Here is a 20,536-nt window from a genome sequence, read left to right as displayed (position 1 = left end):
AGGACGGCGAGGGGCTGGGACACAGAAGGACCTCACAGGTGGCAGACCCACAGAGCACCTGCCAGGCCCTCCACACCAGTGGCCAATCCCAAGGTCAGGTATCGCCATCCTGAGCCCACCCTCTCCTCTCCTCTCCTCTCCTGGCGGGATCACCGCTCTCTGAACCCCTCACTCTCGGCTTCTGTGCACAGGACTATCTCTCTTCTGCACCGGGGGACCCGGAAAGCACGCACAAACTCCTGTCTGCCAGGGTCATCCAGCCAGCTTGCTGGTAACTATGCTCTTCTTTTCCTTGTCTTTCTTTTTTTTTTTTTTAACCAATTGCCCTTCTGGGAGAGAGAAGAAAAGCCAGATCTTTTGGAAATACCATCCTGCCGTTGCATGTATAAAATCCATCAGTTCTGAAATCACAGTGCTGGAAAAGAAGCTGGAGGGAGGGCCGCCCCGCAGCTGCGCCTGGAGTTCTGTGCTGGGCACTAGTTTTGCTTGTTATCCTCTCCGCCCGCCTCCCCCTCCCTCCAGCCCGGTCTCTCGCGCATCTATTTTTGTGGTTGATCAGTGTGCCTCTGTTTCCCAACCAAGGGCTTACGTATGTGTATTTCTATACATTATTCCCTCCCTGGAGGCTTCTGAGCCATGCAAATGGCACCTTATGCAAATCAAAGACTCCTCCATCTGCTTCCGATATTCCCCACTTCCCCTTAATAACCTGTTCTAGGGGATGCGGTACATGCAGCAGATGACACAACTTTATTTTTGTAAACCCAGTTGGTCCTGGAGTGCTGGCAGCCACAATAATAGAAGAGTGCGCCTGTTACTGCCTCTCACTGAGTCTGCTGTTAGGCAGCACCTCATTAAAACAAGCCGGGAGGGGCTCCAAGAAGAGGGGAGAGGGCACAGCGGGGTCCCAGTGGAGCAGAGTGGAACACGGAATCCTGGCCTCTCCCTCTTTCTGCTTGGTCGGTGTTTGTCGTGGGTCAAATTGTGTCCCCCCCCAAAATATATGTTGAAGCCCCTACGCCTGGTACCTCTCAATGTGACCTTATTTGAAAACAGGGTCTTTGTAGATATAATAAGATGTAAGTTAAGGTGAGGTCATAATTGGAGTAGGGCATTTAATCCAATATATGGGTGTCCTTACAAGAAGAGAGAGGACACAGAGTCAGGGAGAAGGCCATGTGACGATGGAGGCAGAGGCTGGAGTGATGCAGCTACAAGCCGAGAAACGCCGAGGGCTGCTAGCAACCAACGGAAACCAGAAGAGGCCAGGAAAGATTCTCCCCTAGAGGTTTCAGGGGAACGGGGCCCTGCAGACACCTCCCCATCACAGCCCCTCCAAGGGCCTCTCCTTCCCACCTGCGACTTCATAGGTGTTGGTGTAACTGGGGTGGTGTTTATTTTCCTTGCCCGTTGTGCCCCCAGCCCCTGCTTCAGGGCCTCGGGGTAGATGCTCAAAAACTACCTGGCAGAATGAAGGTAGGAGGGCTAAGTAACTGCCCCCAGGTAGCACAGTGAGCAGGTGCAGATGGGACAGGAAAACATCACTCGGAGTCAACTCCAAACTGTTTCTTTTAAGACCTCTCTTAGTACCCAAAGGATACTCTTGCCATCAAAAACTCACTCTCACCCCAGTGAAGGGTACCTAGGATTCTGTGCACTGATTTTTCAATTTCCTGCAAGTCTACAGTTATTTCCAAAAACAAGTTAGGGGGAAAAAAGATCATTTTCTTTTTGTTTGACAAGATGCTGCAAAGCCCAACAAGGGCTTACCCCTCTCCCCCCTCCCACCCCACGTACATCACCTGGCTCACAGGTGGGCTTGAGGTCTGACAGTCAAGAAGCAAAGTCTGACTTCCAGTAAGAGGTAAAGAGAGGCATTCAGAGAAAAGTTGTCACTTAGAACCTAAGTTTTTCAAACACCCATGGAACCAGTTCTGTGGCTCCCAGGAGAGAGGGGTACTGGGGGCCAGGAGTGCCTAGTGGGATTCAGACAAAGAAGGGAGGGACCTAGAGTGGGGGTGGGGCAGCTGGCCACCGGCGAGGTGCCCAATGCAGGAGCTGGCCAGTCCTGAAGGGCAGAGGTGGCCCGTGTAATCGGGAAGGCATGTGGAAGCAGCTGGCCGCAGACCCAGGTAGCAGATGCAAGTCTGTGCAAGAGGAGGGACCTTCTAAAGGAGATGATGGGCTAGACCTACACACATGTCATGGGAGGTGATGCCGGGGAACGTCTGGGGCGTTACCAGTCAAGGGAGCTCCAAGCGAGCTGGAGGAAGGAGGGAGAAAAGGAAGAAGAGCCTTTCATTCTCCAAAGGGAGGAAGATGGGCCTGATAGCTTCTGGGTGTCCCTGGAAGCTCCAGAACAGGTCAGCAAATAAAGGTTAGGGGCCAAACCCAGCTCGCCACCTGTTTTATAAACAGAGTTATTGGAACACAGTCACGTTCGTTCACTTACATATTATCTAAGGTGGCTTTCACGCTGACGGCCAAGTTAAGTTGTTGTGACAGAGACCGTCTGGCCCTAAAATACTGACTACCTGGCCAATGACAGAACAAGTTTGCAGAGCCCTGCTCCAGAGCATTTCAACTCCATGAGAGCTGGTTTGAACTTACACAAAGCCTGGATGGGGGGATTTTTAATGGGATGCAAAGACAAAAATGCACCCCACCATGGAGAGAGGACCCACCGGCAGTGTTCTCCTCTTACCTGCCCTGGAGGAAAACCTCATTTCTAGCAAAGCAAAGGCACTCTGTGACCTTTGGAGAGGCCAAGCTAGGGTCAAGCACCTGCACTGTTACCTGGAAGTAAACTGTGTTTTCAGAGAAGGGAACATGCTGTGAAGTGGTAGAGTATTTCTGATGTGATTCAGGACAGGAAGCCCAAACTAAGAGAATTCCAGAATAAAGATAAAAACCCAAGTGGCCAGAACATTTTTAGGACAAAAATCAAACCTAGGGAGAAACTTTCATCTACAATTGATTGTCCAGCCAGCTCACAAGGGTGACTGGTTCACACCCAGGCAGGCGGCCCTGTTCTGAGGGCTTCTTGGCCCTGGAGTCCAATGGCCCCATCCACTGAGCCTGCCTAGATCCATTGTCTGAATCCCACATCATTCTCCTGCCCACACGCACCCAACCTCCCCTGAACCCGGGCATCTGCAAGGGTCCAGGCATCCCAGGCCTCTGGGCCTCCTCCCTCTGGTCTTGTGCATCCGGGAGGCCAGCAGCCCTTCCTGCCATGGAGAGTTGCAATGAATCTTTGCATGTGTGTTTCAGGGATGGTGAGGGGGTGATTTACTGAAAATGCCGTGTTCCTCACCCTTTCTCATCGCCTTGGCCCTCGGTCCTCTCTGTGAATAAACACCTGCCAGCCCCCCATGAGCGTATGAGATGCATATGGGCCAGAATCTTGCCATCTCCATCTTCGTGCCTCAGCCCATGCCCAGTGATTGCTCACCTGGGGCTCAGTTGACAGTCTTTTATTTTGAGGTTGTGATGAAATCCGTCCATGAAATTCAGCACCAAGAGGCAAGCCAGCCCTACAAGCCAGACCAGGAGAAACCAGGGTGGGTGGTGGTCTGCCCCCAGTTCATTCACTCACTCTAGCCTTGGGTGCTGGCCCGTGTAGGCCCTGGGGCTTCAGAGACAATGAGACTCTGTCCCAGCCCTCAGGGTGCCCACAGCAGGGCTGGGGGAACCGTGATAAAGCCCATATGGATCATCATTACAGAACCGTAAGGCGTGTGCAGAGTGCTGAAGGAGCACAGATGATGGACCTCCGGGAGCTCGGGGGGCAGCTCCTCCAAGGGCGTGTGCATTTTAAGAGGGTCTGTTTTCAGCGGTGGACCCTAAGCAGCTTGGGGTTGGTGGTGCCTGCTTGTGCCCCCCAAGCTCTCCTGGAGCGTTGCCCCTGCAGTCCAGGGGCTCCACCAGACCGAGGACTTGGCCGGTTCTGGCAGTGAAGAAAAGAGAACAGCAGGCTCCCGCCTGGAAGGTGCAGCACAGAGAAACATCGGTGTCGTTGCCAAGTCCCCAGACCCTACCTCTCAGTCCCCGCACAGACTGCGCCTGCATTCAGGGGAGGGGCTCCTGCTGCAAGCCCACCCTTCCCCGTGGCCTCTGATCGCAGCCCTGCCAAGGAGGTCCCAGGTGGGGTGAGGAGGTCGCAGCACTCAGAGGGTGGCCCAGGCCAGCAGGTGGGGCCCAGGAAGCTGGCAGCTGCCATGCTCCTCCAGCTTTAGCATCCTCGTCATCTAAGGCAGCTTCACTTTTAAGCAACCAGTGAAGGACAAGCACCCTGTAAATTTAGAACGCGTGATGGCTGGTAGCTTTTGGTATTCATCTTAGTGCATGGGTAGGGGGAGGAGACAGAAAGATCCACTCATGGCCGCACCATCACACCCCAGCCCACGGAGGTGCTTGCAGAAGGGAACGTCTTTCCCAAAACGAAAAAGGTAGCAGACACTCTGAGGCCGGGTCGCAATCCCCAGCCCAAGGGCTGCTCCCTTCACCACTATTCCCACCAGCATGTCCCTACCCAGGGTACCTCGGCCCCCACCTCTGGGCTCCCCTTCCCTTTCTCACATTTGGCTAAAAATAGAGCCTCTTTTGGCAGCAAATACACCCAGTTTCCCCAGAACATAAGCTTCCTGGGAATCTAGACAAGGGAATAGCTCTACCTCTCATGGAGCGCAGATGGATTCCTGAAAGTTTGTGTCAAACCAATTTTTGTAAATCCAATCATGTTCACAGTGATTCACCTCCATCTCAGAAACACTTCTCTCCTGGCCAGCTCGCTGATCAGCTCCCTCCACATACACAGACATGCTCACCAGCAATGGGCTCGAGCAAACACCAATTCAAGAGGGGGCTGCAGCCAGAGAGGGTCCTCTTGTGATCTGAACACTCACGCCTCGATTTTGCTGTGTCAGGGCTCAGGTTTCCAGGAAGCGGGGCAGATGGCACAGCGCTCTCCTCAGCGTTTCTTTAGCCCTCATCTGATTTCTTGTAGGGAGGTATCACCAGAAGCACCCTCACACCTCTCACCTGCTTCGCCAGGACATCACAAGGTGTCCTCTGCTGTGTGATAGATCTGCATGAGAACTGCACAGGAGTGGGGGAGGGAGGGGGAGAGGTAGACTCAGTTTCCCGGTTGTAACATCCACCACATGATGGCCCTAAAGGCAGGCTGGGGTGGCCTGCAGCAAAGCCAGGCTGGACCGTGCAGAGCCCTTGGCCAGCACAGAGCGGGTGAGGCAGGGGTCAGCATAAGCAGACTTGCAGTGTGGGGAGACGCCTCTCTGCAGGACAGAAGCATCAAGGCTGCAGACAGGAAAGCTGACAATGGTGCTGGTGGCCGAGGAGATGGACAGAAGTGGACAGATCCAAGGTCCAAGGTCAGTGGACTGGGCAGAAGACTACATTTGGGAGGTCAGAGGAGAGGAAGGTGACAGAGGCCAGTGACAGAGGCCCACGCCTTCAAAGTAGGGAGCCTCCCTCTGCTCCTGCAGCCGCTGTCCAGGACAGACCAGCCAGGAGTAATCCTGGGGCTCTGGCCTCTGGGCCCTGTCTTGATGATGCTGGAGAGCATGACTGCTGCCCTGTCCAGGGGTGGCTACTGTTGAATCACCTGCACAGTAGACTCCGAGGACACAAGCAAGGCCACAGGGACCAGTTCCTGCTCCATGATTTCTTCTGTCAGGCGACTATTAAAAACGTGTATGTACACGCACGCGTGTGTGTTAAAGAATGGGTGACTGCTGTTGAACTAGCTCTGAGCAATCTGGAGCTCAATGTCCACTGACACGCAGAAGCTCTCCCAGTGGACTTTACTGGTTTATACCAGGGTGGGCGTATCCCCAACTGGATTATACATTCCTTAAAGGACAGAAAAAGGATGCATATGTGCTCAGCACCTGTCCTGTTTCAAGCCCCACCCAAGGTACTTGACCCTCATATTTCAACTCATTTTCACAGCATCACCCTCATTTTCTAGGTTAAGGAAGCTGAGGCTCAGAGAGTCGACCACGAGCTAGTTGGTGGGGGAACTGGGGTTTGACCTTCTCTACCACACAGCCTCTGCCCTTTGTTTTTCTCACAGGACCACCCTAGCGATGGGACAGCACCCTCCTCCAGCAATGGTGGTTTCAGGCCTCAGAAATCCTCCCGAGGCCACGCCCTGGCCATGTCCCTGGACTCACCCGGCCATGCCCCCAGCACACCCATTGGCTGGCATGGGTAGAATAGAGGACTAGAGGCCCGTCAGGGAGGGTGGTGATAAACCCACCTGTCAGGGAGGGGTCTCCAGGTCCCTTCAATACTAGGGAAAACCAGCATCAGCTCTGCACAGCCCAGAGTCCCAGGAGTGTGGGAGGGAAGGTTTTGGTGTGTGACCCCCAAGGCACCTGGGGCTGAGCATGGGAGCTGTACAGCACAGGAGGGGCGACCTCAGCCCCCTGTGGTCAGGGAGTCTGAGCAGCCTTTGGCAAGATCTGTAGTTATAATTGTGTCCTTATTATAAAAGTGATACATATTCACTGCAGAAAATTTAGAAACTACACATATGCAAAAAGAAGAAAATTTAAAATAACCCACAATCACACTACCCCGAAATAACTCCTGTTAACATTTTGAGCATATATACCCTCCCAGACCTTCCTATGCATAGAATATATATTTTGGTACCAAGTGGGATCATACTGTACATTCCATTTTGTAACTTTTTTCCATTTAACTATGTCTCATAACAAATCACTAAGTATTCTTCCACAACATCATTTTTAAATGGCTGAATTGGCCAAAGGATACTAAAAGGACAGCTGAAGACAGGAGAGTAAAATTTTATAACATGGAATACTGCAATTAAGCATTAAATAGGAAAATGATCTTTGTCAACAAATCAGCTCTACAGTTACAGAAAAATATGATTTTTTAAAGTTATTTTCCTCTTTAGTCCAAATTCTACAATATTAAAAAAACCAACCCTGACTTAAAGACATGACACTCAAAAGAGAGCCCCCTTCTCTGAGATCTTCTCTTACTGAAATGGATCAATGATGAAAATAGCCAGATCTGAGCATCTAAGAACCTTCTAGTCTACCTATGCGTGATCCCTATAGTTCTGAGAAGCAACAGTATAGAGTAGTTTAAAACAATAAGGGGTTATGTCTGGGGTGTGTGTGTGTGTGTGTGTGTGTGTGTGTGTGTGTGTGTGTATAAAGGCGATGGTGGATATCTGAGGATTGTTGATGGATGAGTGAGATTGGGGTGGGGATGTGTGTATGAAAGGTAATCAGTTCTGAGCAACGATGAAAAGGTTTTGCTACTGACCTTTATAACTATAACTATGAACATTTCTACCCTTGATCTGAGCTCAAAGTAGGGGGTGCTCCCCTTGGCTGGCGATGTCTTCAGAAACAAACAACCTCATAGCTCTGAAGGGCTGACTTGACTTCCTCTTACCGCAGGTTTAATGGACTGAATGATTGTGTCCCCACAAAATTCGTATGTTGAAGCCCTAACCCTCAATGTGATGGTATTTGGAGGTCGAGCCTTTGGAAGGTGATCAGGGTTAGATGAGGCCATGAGGGTTGGGCCCTCGTGATGGGATTAGTGTCCTAATAGGAAGAAACACCAGAGTCCTCTCCCCACCATGTGAGGACAGCAAGAAGGCAGCAGTCTGCAAGCCAGGAAGAGGGCCCTGACCAGAACCTGACCACACCACATCTTGACCGCAGACTTCCAGCCTCCAGAACTGTGAGAAATAAATCTCTGCTCCTTAAGCCACCTAGTCTGTGGTATTCTGTCATGGCAGCCAAAGTAGGCTAAGACCTCAGGTAAGATGTCTAGGGTAGTTTGGGGACGGTAAGATTGCAGTCATCTGGACTTTGTCAAGCCATTCCCCAAGGAGAGACCCACCGGGGGCACATACAGAGGTGGGAGGAGTGAGGAACCTGAATCCAGGACTCACAGCTGCTCTGCCAGAAGGAGGTGTGTCCCTCAAATATGAAATGGGAGCTCAGGCTGGGTCTGCTGTTTCACGATGACGACAGATGAAGTGCAAAGAGCTTGGGGACGGCCCAACAGGGCTGCTCACGGACGAGGCTCCGGCAGAGCTCCCGGGCTCCCTCCCACAATGGCCTCACCGTGTTTGCGGCCTTCTTCTCCCACCGTGAGCCCAACAGAACAGGGGGAAATGAACGGAGAACACCAGCAGGCTTGTAAGGGCCAGAGCCAGGGCCAACTCCAGGAAGGACAAAAAGGGCTCCTGCAGGGTCAGGAGAAATCCTGGGGCCAAAAACACGGGGTTCCTCTCCAGGGACCAGGGGTTGGGGCACTGAGAGCAGTTCTGCACAGACTCAGGCCCTCACCAGAGTAGGATGAGCCCGGGTGCTGGAGGGGCTGAGAACCACCCCCCAGTCCAGCCTCAGGACCAGCAAGCAGCTATTCCTACCACTGGTCCCCGCAGCTTGGTTGAAAATCCAAGGACGAGATTGTCCTGGGGCAGAACCAAGGGTGACTGGCCATAAGCTGTGCCAGCCTTAGATTCACTGTGACCCAAATCCGAGCTTGTAAAGCATCATGGGCGCCAAGCACCAGTAGCTTCTGGTTTATTGCTTATCTTTTCTGTGCACTTTAGGGAAGCTGCTTTAGGGAAATGCCAACCTGCCACGTATGAAATAAAGCTAGGATCTCTTTCCAGGTGGGAGCCACTTTAACAAGTGGCTCCCTAGAGGCTGAACCCAGGGAGAACAGGGCTCAGGGACTCAGGGTGCTGGTGGCCCCGGGAGACACAGCTTCAGGGGCTGATATGTAGGCCTCCTGGTGCCTAGAGTGATGCTACACCGCGGGAAGTCCAGGCCACGGCTGGTGCAGGGCTGGGTGATTCAGCACCTCTCTGTGTCACAAGGACACAGGTTCTGCCCCCTGCCCGCTCTGCACCCTCCCGTCAGGCTGGAAGCAGGATGGCTGTGGTAGATCCATAACAACGTCCTGAGGCCTCTCTTAGAAGCCAAGAAGTGTTCACGGAAGCTGACCCTCCCTGCTGGAAGATACTCCTCTTGTCTCATTAGGCAGAACCAGTCACGGCTAAGAGCACAGGATCTCCCATGGACCAAGTGCTCAGCCCTGAGGTCAGGGTGGGCCTCACTCTCCCTAGCCCTGCCCGACGGGGTGGGAGGATGGACACCTGCACCAAGCCCAGGTCAGTAAGAAGAAGGGGGAGGGCCCAGATGCCTCTGGGAGCTGGTCAGCCTGTGGGGCCCTCTCCCCAGCAAGGCTCTTCCCTGCCTGCCCTCGGGAGATGTCACCAGGAGCCGGCTGTCTTCACTCTCACTATACCTTCACCCTCTCGCTCATCCCCCAGAGCACTCACCCCAACGTTTGGGTCCACAGGTGATCCAGAGGGTAGAAAATGGCCCAGCTGCCCCTCTGGGGTTCCTGGGCTCACAGGTCAGCTGCATGGCCAGAGGGCCTGGTCAGGCCACATTCTAGGGGGGGGCACAGGGCAAGACAGGATGGTCAACTCCCAAGGACAAAGTCGCCTGGGTGGGGATGACCATTCCAACACAGGGATGGCCTGTGCCAGGGCCCTGGGAGGCCTGCAGGATTTGCATTTGTGGGGCCACTGGCTGAGCAGAGTTGGAAGAGTCCACACGGACAGTGGGTCCGCCAGGCAGTAGGAGGGGCCCCTCTTCTACTGGGAGCAGTTGAGCCCCCAATCACAAGCCAGCCTCTGGGGAAGGGGCTGGTTCCCTCCGTGCAGACCACTCAAGAAGCCCGGCCCCCTCTGCCCGTGAGTAGTAGCCGCCGCAGGTGCGTCTGCACAGCGCCTCCCTCCACAGCTTCCTAAGCACCGAGAGACTCTCTCTCCTCGCCCTTCCCACTTCCATTCATGGCTAGAATTCAGAGACCCCACAGGGGGACAGGGAGGAAAAGTTACCATCCCCTTGGCCTGACAGTTTGACCCCAGAATCCCCATTATACTAATCACCACCCAACTCACACCCTTGTCTTGTGCCACATAGTCCTGGCAACACCAGTAACATACATGTGCGTTCCAGTAAAATGCACCACCACATCCTGTAAATTTGCCAGCCGAGGGGCCCTGCTTAAGTGTAGCTCAATAAGCATGCGCTTGTGGCCACATCAGTTCTGTCAAAGGTGCGCCATTGTGCTGATGGACAGATGGACAAGCCAGGCTTCCCTTGACTCTCGGGCTGCCAGCCATTGGCTTCTTCCTGCTGAGTGAGGCACCAAAGACTCTAAGAGGAGCCAGCCGTGGGCTCCTGGGGCCGCACCCGGCCTAGCACTTTGCACAGAGAGTCCCCTGTTGTCCTCTCCATCCTCTAAGGGGCCCAGAAGGTGGGACACTGACCTGCTTGGCAGACGTATTTGTCTCCTAGGGCCGCCGTAACAAACTAAGCGGCTTCAAACAACACCAGTTTTACTCTTGAACAGCTCTGGAGGCCAAAAGCCCGAAACTAAGGTGTCGGCAGCGCTCTGCGCTCTGGAACGGCTTGTGCTGCGTCACTGCAATCCCTGCCTCCGCCCTTACGTGGCTGTCTATCTTCGTATGTCCTCTCCTCTTCTTATAAGGACGCCAGTCTCTGGATTTAGGGCCCACCCTACCCCAGTATGACCTCATCTTAACTTGATTAAATCTACAAAGACCTATTTTCCAAATAAGATCTCATTCACAGGCCCCCGGAATTAGGACTTGGACGTATGGGGACACAAAGCAGTGCACAGAGTAGGTCTCTCCTGGCAGGTGAAGGGTGGACAGGCTCTTACACCAGTGCCAGGGTTGTCTCCCCACACCCCTCCATCACCCACATTCCAGCCGGCCTCTGCTCCAGTGCCCCGGGGCGGAGTCCTCACGGCCTCCTGAGTCCTGCTGATGCTCGCATCTCTCAGACAGAACCAAATTCTGTCTCCCTAGAGCTTACACCCACACATCCTTTTTCTACCTTTGAACACAAAGGGACAAACCTACTTCCTCCTCCACCACGACAGACCTTTGAATAAGTGGAGCACGGCAGCAGGCCCATCCCCACCCACCCTGCCTCTCCAAGTCTCCTGGTAGCTTCAAGGGCCCACCTGTCATGGGTGTGCATCCATGCACACCCCAGCTGAGCCAGCCCCATTGGCCACTGACTGTCCTAAAGCAAGACACAGAACCGACCACAAATGCCCCGAGGAGATGCTTCTCCCCAAACATGCACAGGGTGCTGTGGGCATAAGGCTGAGAGTGCTGGAGAGGCAAGGTTCAGGGACTCTGGATCCTGGCTGAGGGTGTGGGGTGGGGATGGGGACAGCTCCTCACCCGAGGTCGGGCTATGGGGCCCCCAGTGTGGGAGACAGATGGAAGAAGAGCTGGTCCCAGCCAGTCTGTTGATAAAATCTGTGTGATTGCGTGATGACTTCTCTCCCAGAGGCTGACAGCAGGGTCAGGTCCTGTGTGTGTACCTGGAGCTTGACAAAGTCTTATTGAATGAATGAATGAATGAATGAATGAATGAATGAATTAGTGAATGAGTTAATGGCTGAAGTGGACTGGGGGAACTGGAGACTTCCCATCTTTCCCCCTTCCACCTTGCAGCCCCTGAGATGCCTCCCTGTGGAATTACATGCTGAATGTGGCTGTTGAGGAGATGCCCACGATCAGAGCAGGACACCCTCAGTGCTGCCTCCCAACGCCCAGTTCCCTCCTCTGGAGCAGAGCTTCCTGTGCGTGCAGAGAAAGCAGGATAATAAAGTGGGGGTGGGGTTTTGAAAGCCATCCAGGGCTTCCGGCTGTCTTTGGGGCAGTACCAGGGCAGTGAAGCACTAACTGAGGCTCTCGAGCCACACACGATTCCTTTAAACCCAGGAGTTTCAGACAAAAAGATCAGAAGACCTTAGGCACCCATGTGGGGCTGGAGGTCTACCATTGTCATTAGACCCAGAAGGCCACCACCATGAGAAGCTCATGGTCTAAGGCTTCGAGATCAGGTGATGGTTTAACACAGCTGGTCCAGAAGCAACTCCAAGACTGCATGTAATAGTCAAAGTCTGAGAGTGGCCCATATGTAAAGAGCACCCTGGAATGAATAAAGAAAAAAGACTCCATGGAAACACAGACAAAGCACATGAACAGATAGTTCACAGAAGTCAAATGCAAATGAACAATAAACACAGAAAAAGATAATGAACCTTCCTAAAGTTGAGGAAATGTAAGTTAAAATGATATTTTGTACCTTAGACTGGCAAGTACTTTAAGAAATAATAATAACTGATACTGGTATGGATGTAAGATAAAGGATTCTCACATGGTGTGGAGAGATCTGTAAATACTTTCAACTTTGTAAAGCAATCCAGCTGTAGTTATTAAAATTTAACATATACATGCCCTTGGCCCCAATAATTCTACTTTGGGGATTTTCTCCAAAAAAGCAGAAAGTACTGGGAAAATACATAGCATATGCACATGGGTGGGTCAGTATGAGCAAAGGGGAGATTTGGGGAGGGGACACTTCAACTGTTAGCAGAAGTCAGAAGTCACCCCGGAGAGCTGGATCTGGGGAGGAACAAAGGAGACTAATCGTCTCACTTTAGACACTTCTGTCTTGTAAGACCTAATACAATAAATAAATAATGACTTTTATAACTCATGTGACTGCATTTTTTTAATGACTATGGAAATGATTTCGAAATGAAGCCTTTCTACCTTCCCTGCTGTTATAGGTGGGATTGCCAGATTTAGCAAATAAAAACACTGGATCTTTGGATAAGTTTGAATTTCAGATAAACAACATTTTTTTAAAAAAAATATAAGTATGTCCCATGCAATATTTGGCACATACTTGCACAAAAAGATTCTTCGTTTTTCATCTGAAATTCAAATTTAACTGGGCATCCCGGGTTTTATCTAGCAACCCTAGTTACAGGGGGAGGGAAAAGGAAGATCTCTGCAACTCTAATTTAAATCCATTTCTTCTAGCTCCCCGTAAAAACCTGTCATAGCCATGACGATATTTTTTTCTCCCAGTGATCACACGCACATGCACACACACTCACATGTTTTGATCATCACTCGTCACCCTCCAAAAGAGCATCCTCTGACTTGCACGCACTGACGTTCGTCACGGCTCTTACTTGAGAGTCAGGATGTCACGTCAAGTCTCCTAGAGCAGCATCTGTGCCTTTCCCATTCTGTGTCCAAGCCCAGCAGTGCTGGGCACACAGAAAACAGTCAGCAAACTGGGGGAAGCCAATTAACAGAGGACCAGGCATGCCCTGGAGGGAGGATGGTGCCCCTCTTCAAGGTGTGTGGCATTCAGCTTCCGGCCAGTTGCTTTGCTGGGTCATGCCCCCCAACTTCTTAGCCATGGTGGGCATCTTGGAACCTGTTCTATCTGCCAGGTCCGCCTTCTGTCCCCCCTCTCCCAGCACTGAACACACAATGCATGAACCTCATACACAGTGGACTAAGCCGATGCTTCCAAAGGCTATATTTGCATCTCGTTCCACATTATTCACTTGCTGTCAGGGCGAGGAGGCCCAGGGCTGAGGACGGGGAGTCTGGAGCCGGGGCAACCTTGGCCAGCTTGCAGGCTGCTCAAACTCCTCACGTGTACAAGTGGAGGCTGGGCAGATGTTCTTAAAGGGATTTCTAAGCCTTCTGGGTTTAAGGTCAGACGTGTCCCCAGCCCTCCTATTCCAGAGTATGCCACTAGCCCACCCTTGCCCAAAGCAGAGAATGTGACCGCTAGCCACAGGAAAGTCCTCGGCCCTCTCCTTGAGCCCCAGGAGGCTCTGCAGGCCCAGGTATCCTGATGGAATCGCTGCTTAACCCGCTGTCCATCGTGTCGAGCTGAGGAAGCCGCAGACGCGACATTAGCATTACAACCCACACTGATCTTTGTCAATTACGCTCCAGTATTTGAGCTCTAACCAGCTTTAAATTGAATCAGGACGAAATCATCAGAATAAAAAGAGCCCAAGCCCCAGCCTTTCAATTCCAGCACTGGAAAAAAAAAGTTATACATTTCATAATGGCCTTCTACCCCATAATGAACAGGAAAAATAAATTAGATTCCAAGCTAAGGGTATATTTATGCAATTTCATTATATGCCCATGAGCAAGCCTGGTTTTCACCAAGATAAAAATGAGCTCTCAGAAACACTCGCACTAAATAAATGGAGTGATTTAACAGCTTAATGGGGAGCGTGGAGGAGGAACTGAAGGACAATGTCAAAAATGGAAAATAAAAATAAGAGGGACGTCTGACATGCCTCCCGCGCTGCGTGCACAACGCCAGAGGTGCCGGGTCTGTGTAGCCCTCTGGGCAGCATCTCTCTTCTTGGTGCCCTGGGTGACCAAGGCCAGGATAGGCAGAGGGAACATGGGTTTTCCCCGAGACAAGGAGCGCTGCAGCTCTGCACACTGGTGCAGAACATCTGCCCCCAGAGCCCCAGGCCCAGAGGTCAGTTCTTCCGAGTCTGTCCCAGCTTCCAGAGACGACCTCGCTGCAGGAGCTTCTGCAGTAAGACTCCGGGTTATCTTAGCCCTGCTGGTGCTCATCACTAACCTTTCTTCCCTCCTTTCCAGAAGTCCCTCTCAGTTCTTTTGCTTCCATATCAGTTACCTGATGTTAGCGTGGCCCCAGCTTGGGGGGCAGATGTGGCACCTCCGTGCCCGCGGGGTCTCCTCCAGGGTCCCCACACACCGGTTGCCCAGCCTTCACCTTAGCATTTCTTTTGCCAGAAGCGAAAACAAGTTCTCTGCTGCCTTCGAACTCTCCAAGCGTGCAGTTTTGTTTTTTTCTTTCCGGTGCACTGTTTACCGTGCTATGCTCTGGAACCTCCGTGTGAGAGGCGTTGTGGAAGCTCGGTTGTTGTGAAGGTTGACAAAATAATGGATTTATTTTTATTTTTTTAATGCATATTTACAAAGCTGGAGGGTGTCTCCCGAAAACCCCAGTGGTGCGTAGCTGGGAAGAACTCGGAGTTACACAGCTCCGGGACCTCTCTCAAAGGCAGCGCTTTAGACTGCCTGAGGTCCCCTTTTCAGCCTCGCTAAGGGGCTCCCTGGTGCTGTCAACAGGGCAAGGAAAAGGTCATCGACTCCTGGAATGTCAGTCCCGGGGCACCTTCTGGCGGAATCTCCCTCTTCACAGATAAGGATATAAAGGCTCCGAGAGATCAGGAGGGATCCAGCTCATCCGTGTGGGTGGGGTGTGGGCGGGGGGGGGGGGGGGGGGGGGGGGGGGGGGTCTTACATCAGCCTGCCCCACAGAAATATCATGCCAGCCACAAGGGTCATTACACGTTCTAGCAGCCACATTAAAAAAATGTTTTAAGTGGGTGAAATTAATTTTAATAATATATTTTATGTAACCCAATATATCCAAAATATTATCATGTCAATATGTGATCCACATAAGAAATTACTAACGAGATGATTCACATGCTTTCTCAGCACGCTGCGTGTTTGAAATCCGGTGTGCATTCTACACCCACAGCCCATCTCCACCCGGACGGGCCACGGGCTAGTGGCTTCCCTCTCAGGCGACGCCAGCACAGAACTCCTTCGTGTCACAATCGTCTCACTTACAAACAACCCCAAGCCTAAAAGTCAACCATGCAGCCGCATGTGGCTGCCGACCGGTGCAGGGAAATATGCCCATTGCTCAGAAAGGCATGTTTACAACCTTCATGATTAGTGACTTTCCAAAACCGCAATGAGACCATAATGAAAAATCACCACCCCCATGACTCCTCGGGCATCTTCTGTGTCAAGAGCGAAGAACTCTGCAGGGGACGTACTGCTACATCCTCTGCATCGCTCTGAGAGGCAAGTCCTGTCATCACTGCGACATCCCATCGGTAGCAGAGGCTGTGATGGGGTTGCTGCAGAATCACACAGTGAGCTAACAACCATCAGGGAGCTGAAACATCAATGTTTATCAACCTCTAAGGGCAGAATATCCCGTCCTGACAAAGAGAAACCACTTAGAACCAAACAGGCACGGGATTCCCCTACTTCGCACTTTGGGCAGCCTTCGGCCGAAAGGGGCAGCTCAACATGGGGCGAAACCGAGACCCTCCTGCCTCTGCATGTTCCCTCCTTTCCCAGGGCCTCCAAGGGGAAAACATAAACAAACAAGCAGATAGATAAATACCAACCAACGAAGATAAAACAAGCTGTGAAGATTAAGCATGCCGAGCTCGCACTGGCCTCGGCCTCGTGGTCTTAGGTACCAAGCGCATCAGCTCATTAGTGCAGAGACAGAGCTGGAATTCCACAGCACAGTGTGATTCCCGGCTCCCACCCAGTGAAAACGCAGAGCGACTGACTGACCAGCAAAGACACAGCCAGTGTCCACAGAAAGGGGCACGGGGGTAGCTGGAGCGCCAAGAAGCCTGCTGAAGACACTATGGGACAGATGTATCCAAACACCCACCCAGACCCCCGCCCTCGGCATTGACGGGCTCCTTCCTGCCTGCTGAGGTTGGGGTCAGGTCCACAGCGGCCTGGCTGTCATCCTCACAGCGGCCCCACAAGCAGGTTTGAGGATACTGCGTCAGTGGCTGGTTGGCGGTGGTGCCTGGACCCAACCCCAGCCACTTGCTGTTTCAATATCACCTGCTCAGGTTTTTGTCCCTCCTTGTGGGTCAGGCGGGGCCCTACCTGTACCAGGAAAAAGCACCAGCGTCGGCCCCTGGGATGCTGTAAAGCTCAGGACGTGTGCTGCTCTGTTGTCACGTGGTGATGACTGGTGCTGGGGGAAGGAGACCTCGAGGAAACGCGGGAAATGAAGAGGTCTGTCTCCTCGGTTGCTGGGGAACTGATTTAGAGAAAGGGGAGCAGGAACGAAGAGGAGAGAGGGGAGGGAAAGAGCAGAGAGAGAACGAGTCCTCCCCAGGCTTCAAGAAGTTTGCTCCTCCTACCGGAGCTCCTCCACCTTCCAGGCCTCCCGCCTGCCCTGCCGACCTGACACCCTGAGAACCACCCGCGGGCACCGCGCCTGCCACGATACGGCCGCCAGGCCCCCAGCAGATAGCGCCCGGCCGCCTTCCCTGACGGCCCCTGTAAGGGTGTCTGCCTGCATCCTCAGGCTCTGTCTGCGTCCCCAAGCCACCCCCTCGATGCTCTTACATAACTTGGGTCCTTCCCCACCCACGAGCAGCGCCGTCCTCCCAGTCCCCCCACCTTCTAGACACGGGGGTGGAACATCTGCTCGCACCGCTCGCTCCTCTCCAAGGGAACACCGTCCCCCACACACCGCACCCCAAACTCAAACACTGTCACCCTCCCCCAAAGCAGCAGGGGATAAAAAATAACATAAAATAAAAACATGCTACCACTGCCGCCCACCACATCATTAAGGGCAAGAAAAACTCTCCTACAAATAAAACTCTTTCCTTCTTGTTCTAGAAAAACAGTAACGAATCGTGGGGGGGGGGCGGCGGAACGCAGGGAGGGAGCAGACGAGGGCTGCTCTGCCTTTTCATCTCCATTGCTGAAATCATCTTTGATATTTCTTATTTTTAAAAAAGAAAGGAGAGAACTCCACAGAGGTGCGAGCACAGGCTCCCAGCGCTCCTACAGCATTCGTGTGGGGGGAGGGTATTAGAATTCAGTACCAGGAAGTGGCATCTGGGGCCCCAGTTTCCCCTGCCCTCGTCCTCACTCCCCTCCTTACAAAGGAGCACATCTAATGGAACAGAGGAGGGGCCGTGTTTGGTTTTGGATCAAGAGGCCAAGATCTACATCGTTGGAACCCTGACATGATGGGAGACATCATAGGAGACACACGTCTCCCCACTCCTACCTCAAGCTCAAGGCAGTGAGGGAGCCAGGGTTCCTGTGTCCTTCCAGCCAGCCAAGCGCTAAATGGCTGCCTTCCCTTCCAAACGCTTCCATGAAAGCAAGAGGGAAATCCGTAATTCTTCCCCAGGAGACTCTGTCTAATCCACTTCCCGTTATCCAATTCAGACTCACAGTTGAGACTGTGGTTCCCTTTTCCGTGTGTTCTCAGCTTCTCTGTGTCCTCACTGCCCTGGTCTGGATGCCCACACCCGGATGCAGCCAAGAGTCCGTCTGGTCCAGCGTCTGGGTGCACACTCACTCCCCCTCTCACTCACTCGGCTTACTGCACTGTCTTTGGAGGGTCTTAGTGGGCATGGAAGGCTCTCCTTTGATTATTCCTATATAGCTAATTCTGTGTGTGTGTGTGTGTGTGTGTGTGTGTGTGTGTGCACATGAGTGTATACTACATGCAAAAACCATCATGTTACAACCTAGATAAATCCCAAATGTGTGGGATACAATTTACAGATGTGCATAACAACATATTTAAAGCAAATAGTCTTCAAGAGGCTACAGGTGGGTCCAGGAAGGTCACGGCTGCTGTCTGGATCTCAGGAGGCTCTCATCACCCCGGATCTAAATTCCCACCTGTCACCACTGCTGAGCCATGAGTGTGTGAATCCTTCATGGACAATTCTAAGTATGGCAGGGAAAAGCCCAAACCCCAGGCTTCTTTCCTGTCAAAACAGAGGGATTCAGCCCTAGAAAGGCACGTTTATGGAGGACCTACTGGGTCTTTCACAGAGTCTCCCCCTCTCAGCCACAAGGCTGGACAAACAGGCTCCATCAGGTGAAATGTTGTCACCAAGGTCTCACAACTGCCAGTGTGGTCCTGTCTGCAACCTGAGCTCATCCAATCTCTGCTCCAAGCCCTCGATACCCAGCACCCAAAGAGCAAGCTTTCTAAAGAGGGATGACTGATGGCTTGTCCGAGTAGGTGCACGAAGAGCCGGGCATCCCTTACTTCCCTGCTGGCGCTCCCAGCCATCCTGTCCTCATAGTTAAGGTTCAGTACGTGGCAGGCATCCCGCTCAGGGCTGAAAATGGAAGCTGGATGTTGGGCACTGTCCCCCCACCAGGGAGACCCTCACAGGCAAACCGTTGCCACGATGGAGAACAGCACAGAATGATGACAGAACAGGAAAAGGAGCATTCCCGCTGCCCAGTGGCTCAGAGGTCACAGAATCTGGAGGGCCCACATCACTCGTTTTCCCTTTTCTATTAAAAATCTGCTGCCTGCAGGAGGAGGGCAGGGGAGAACCAGGCATGCGACCCCAGGAGCAAGTCCCCAGACAAGCTCTCTCACCCACTCTCTCCTCGGAATGGGGGTCCACTTGCCAAAACAAATCTGGAGCACAGGCAGGAAATGCGCATGCTGCATTTTCAGAGAACCTCCGCTCAGTGAAAAAGAGAGAGACGTCTTTTTATTCCAGTCGAGCAGCTGCTTGTCCAGCACCGACAGCGCACATGAGGCCAACAGAGAAAGGCAAAGGAGAGATGGGACAGGAGGCTCCAGGGAGGTTCAGGGAATAGTGGGGGGTGGGGGTGCTCCACCACGGTGCTCCCCCTAGAACAGGCCTGAGTGTCCGGCTGCACCCAAACACGCTCATGTGTGCAGATTCCAAGCACCCCACGTCCCCTGACGTGTGGCGAAGGACCCTGATCTTTTCCCACACTCCCCTTGACCGATAATTCATTCAGGGAGGCTTTGCCATGGGGTGGCTGCCTCCCCACAACCCTGGAGGAAAACCAGCTTCCCTCCTCTCTCACTGTGGTCTGAACGGCCTGGAGCTAGTCAGGAAATTCCTTAGGGAAAAATCAAACTCCCAGAAAGAGCCTCGCACAGGGCTGGCGGCCACTACCCGCATGGGAGTGGGCCACCCCTGCCATAAAGGAATGGGAGCAGCACAGGGCGCTCCCAGCTCTGGGCGGGCCCCAGGAATCGACCCCAGAAGATCCAGCCTGGCTCAGAGCAGGTGTCGTTCCAGAGGCCGTCCTAGATGCAGCCATAGTGCTGGGTCCTGGGTCTGAGGATGCCCACTCCCAGAGACACACTTAGCCCCCACCCTCACCCACTGCTCCCCCCTCTCTCTCCCACACTCTCCCAGAAAAGAAGGACCAGCTTGCATTTGAGATTCCCAGAGCTCAAAAGTCCAAGCAGGCATCTTGCCAGGGGTGGGGGGAGGCAGCGGTTCCCTTCCCTCTCTGAAGGGCCAGCACAGCCCTGTGACATGGCTCTGTCACCACCCCCAGAGCCACAGGTGTACCTGGGATGGTGGTACAGACCAATCCAACAGAAACGTGCTTGTTAAGCAGCACTAGCTCCTGGAGAAGGGGTCTGCTTGGATCTGCCCCCCATCCCCAGGTTTCAGCTCCCTAGGCCTCCATTCTCCTCTGTGAAGTAGGGGACACCCAGCTTCTTTGGCATGGCATTGTTCCTCCACAGGACTTCTCTAAACCTGAGAATATAGCCTGTTCACACCTGCAGCTTTCATACATCTTTGGGCATCTCTTCAGTCCCAGTGCCTATGTCAGGGCGTGGCACGCAGTAGGTGCTCAATAAATATTTGTGAAATGAATATAGAAATGCTTCCTTGTTGCATTTCATTTTATCCTCATAAAAACCCTGTGAGCTAGCAAGAGCCCTCATTAGCCTACTGGGGACAATCATTATTGCAGGAACCG

The 20,536-nt window shown here is 52.8% G+C and overlaps 2 non-coding genes across 2 annotated transcripts; both read left to right on the top strand.

The window, feature by feature from the left end:
* Positions 1–7,044: 7,044 nt before the first annotated feature.
* On the top strand, positions 7,045–7,123 carry LOC114889827. The gene has a single exon (XR_003792129.1). It is a non-coding gene; the product is annotated as a small nucleolar RNA U2-19 (small nucleolar RNA).
* Positions 7,124–7,296: 173 nt separating this feature from the next.
* Positions 7,297–7,372, top strand: LOC114889825. Its single transcript, XR_003792127.1, has one exon. It is a non-coding gene; the product is annotated as a small nucleolar RNA U2-30 (small nucleolar RNA).
* Positions 7,373–20,536: the final 13,164 nt, after the last annotated feature.

Source organism: Monodon monoceros, unplaced genomic scaffold (assembly GCF_005190385.1).
Source record: "Monodon monoceros isolate NGI ecotype Baffin Bay Population unplaced genomic scaffold, NGI_Narwhal_1 Super_Scaffold_9, whole genome shotgun sequence".
Lineage (NCBI taxonomy): Eukaryota > Metazoa > Chordata > Mammalia > Artiodactyla > Monodontidae > Monodon > Monodon monoceros.
The sequence above is the reverse complement of the archived record's forward strand: the minus strand, read 5'-3'. Positions and strand labels throughout refer to the sequence as shown.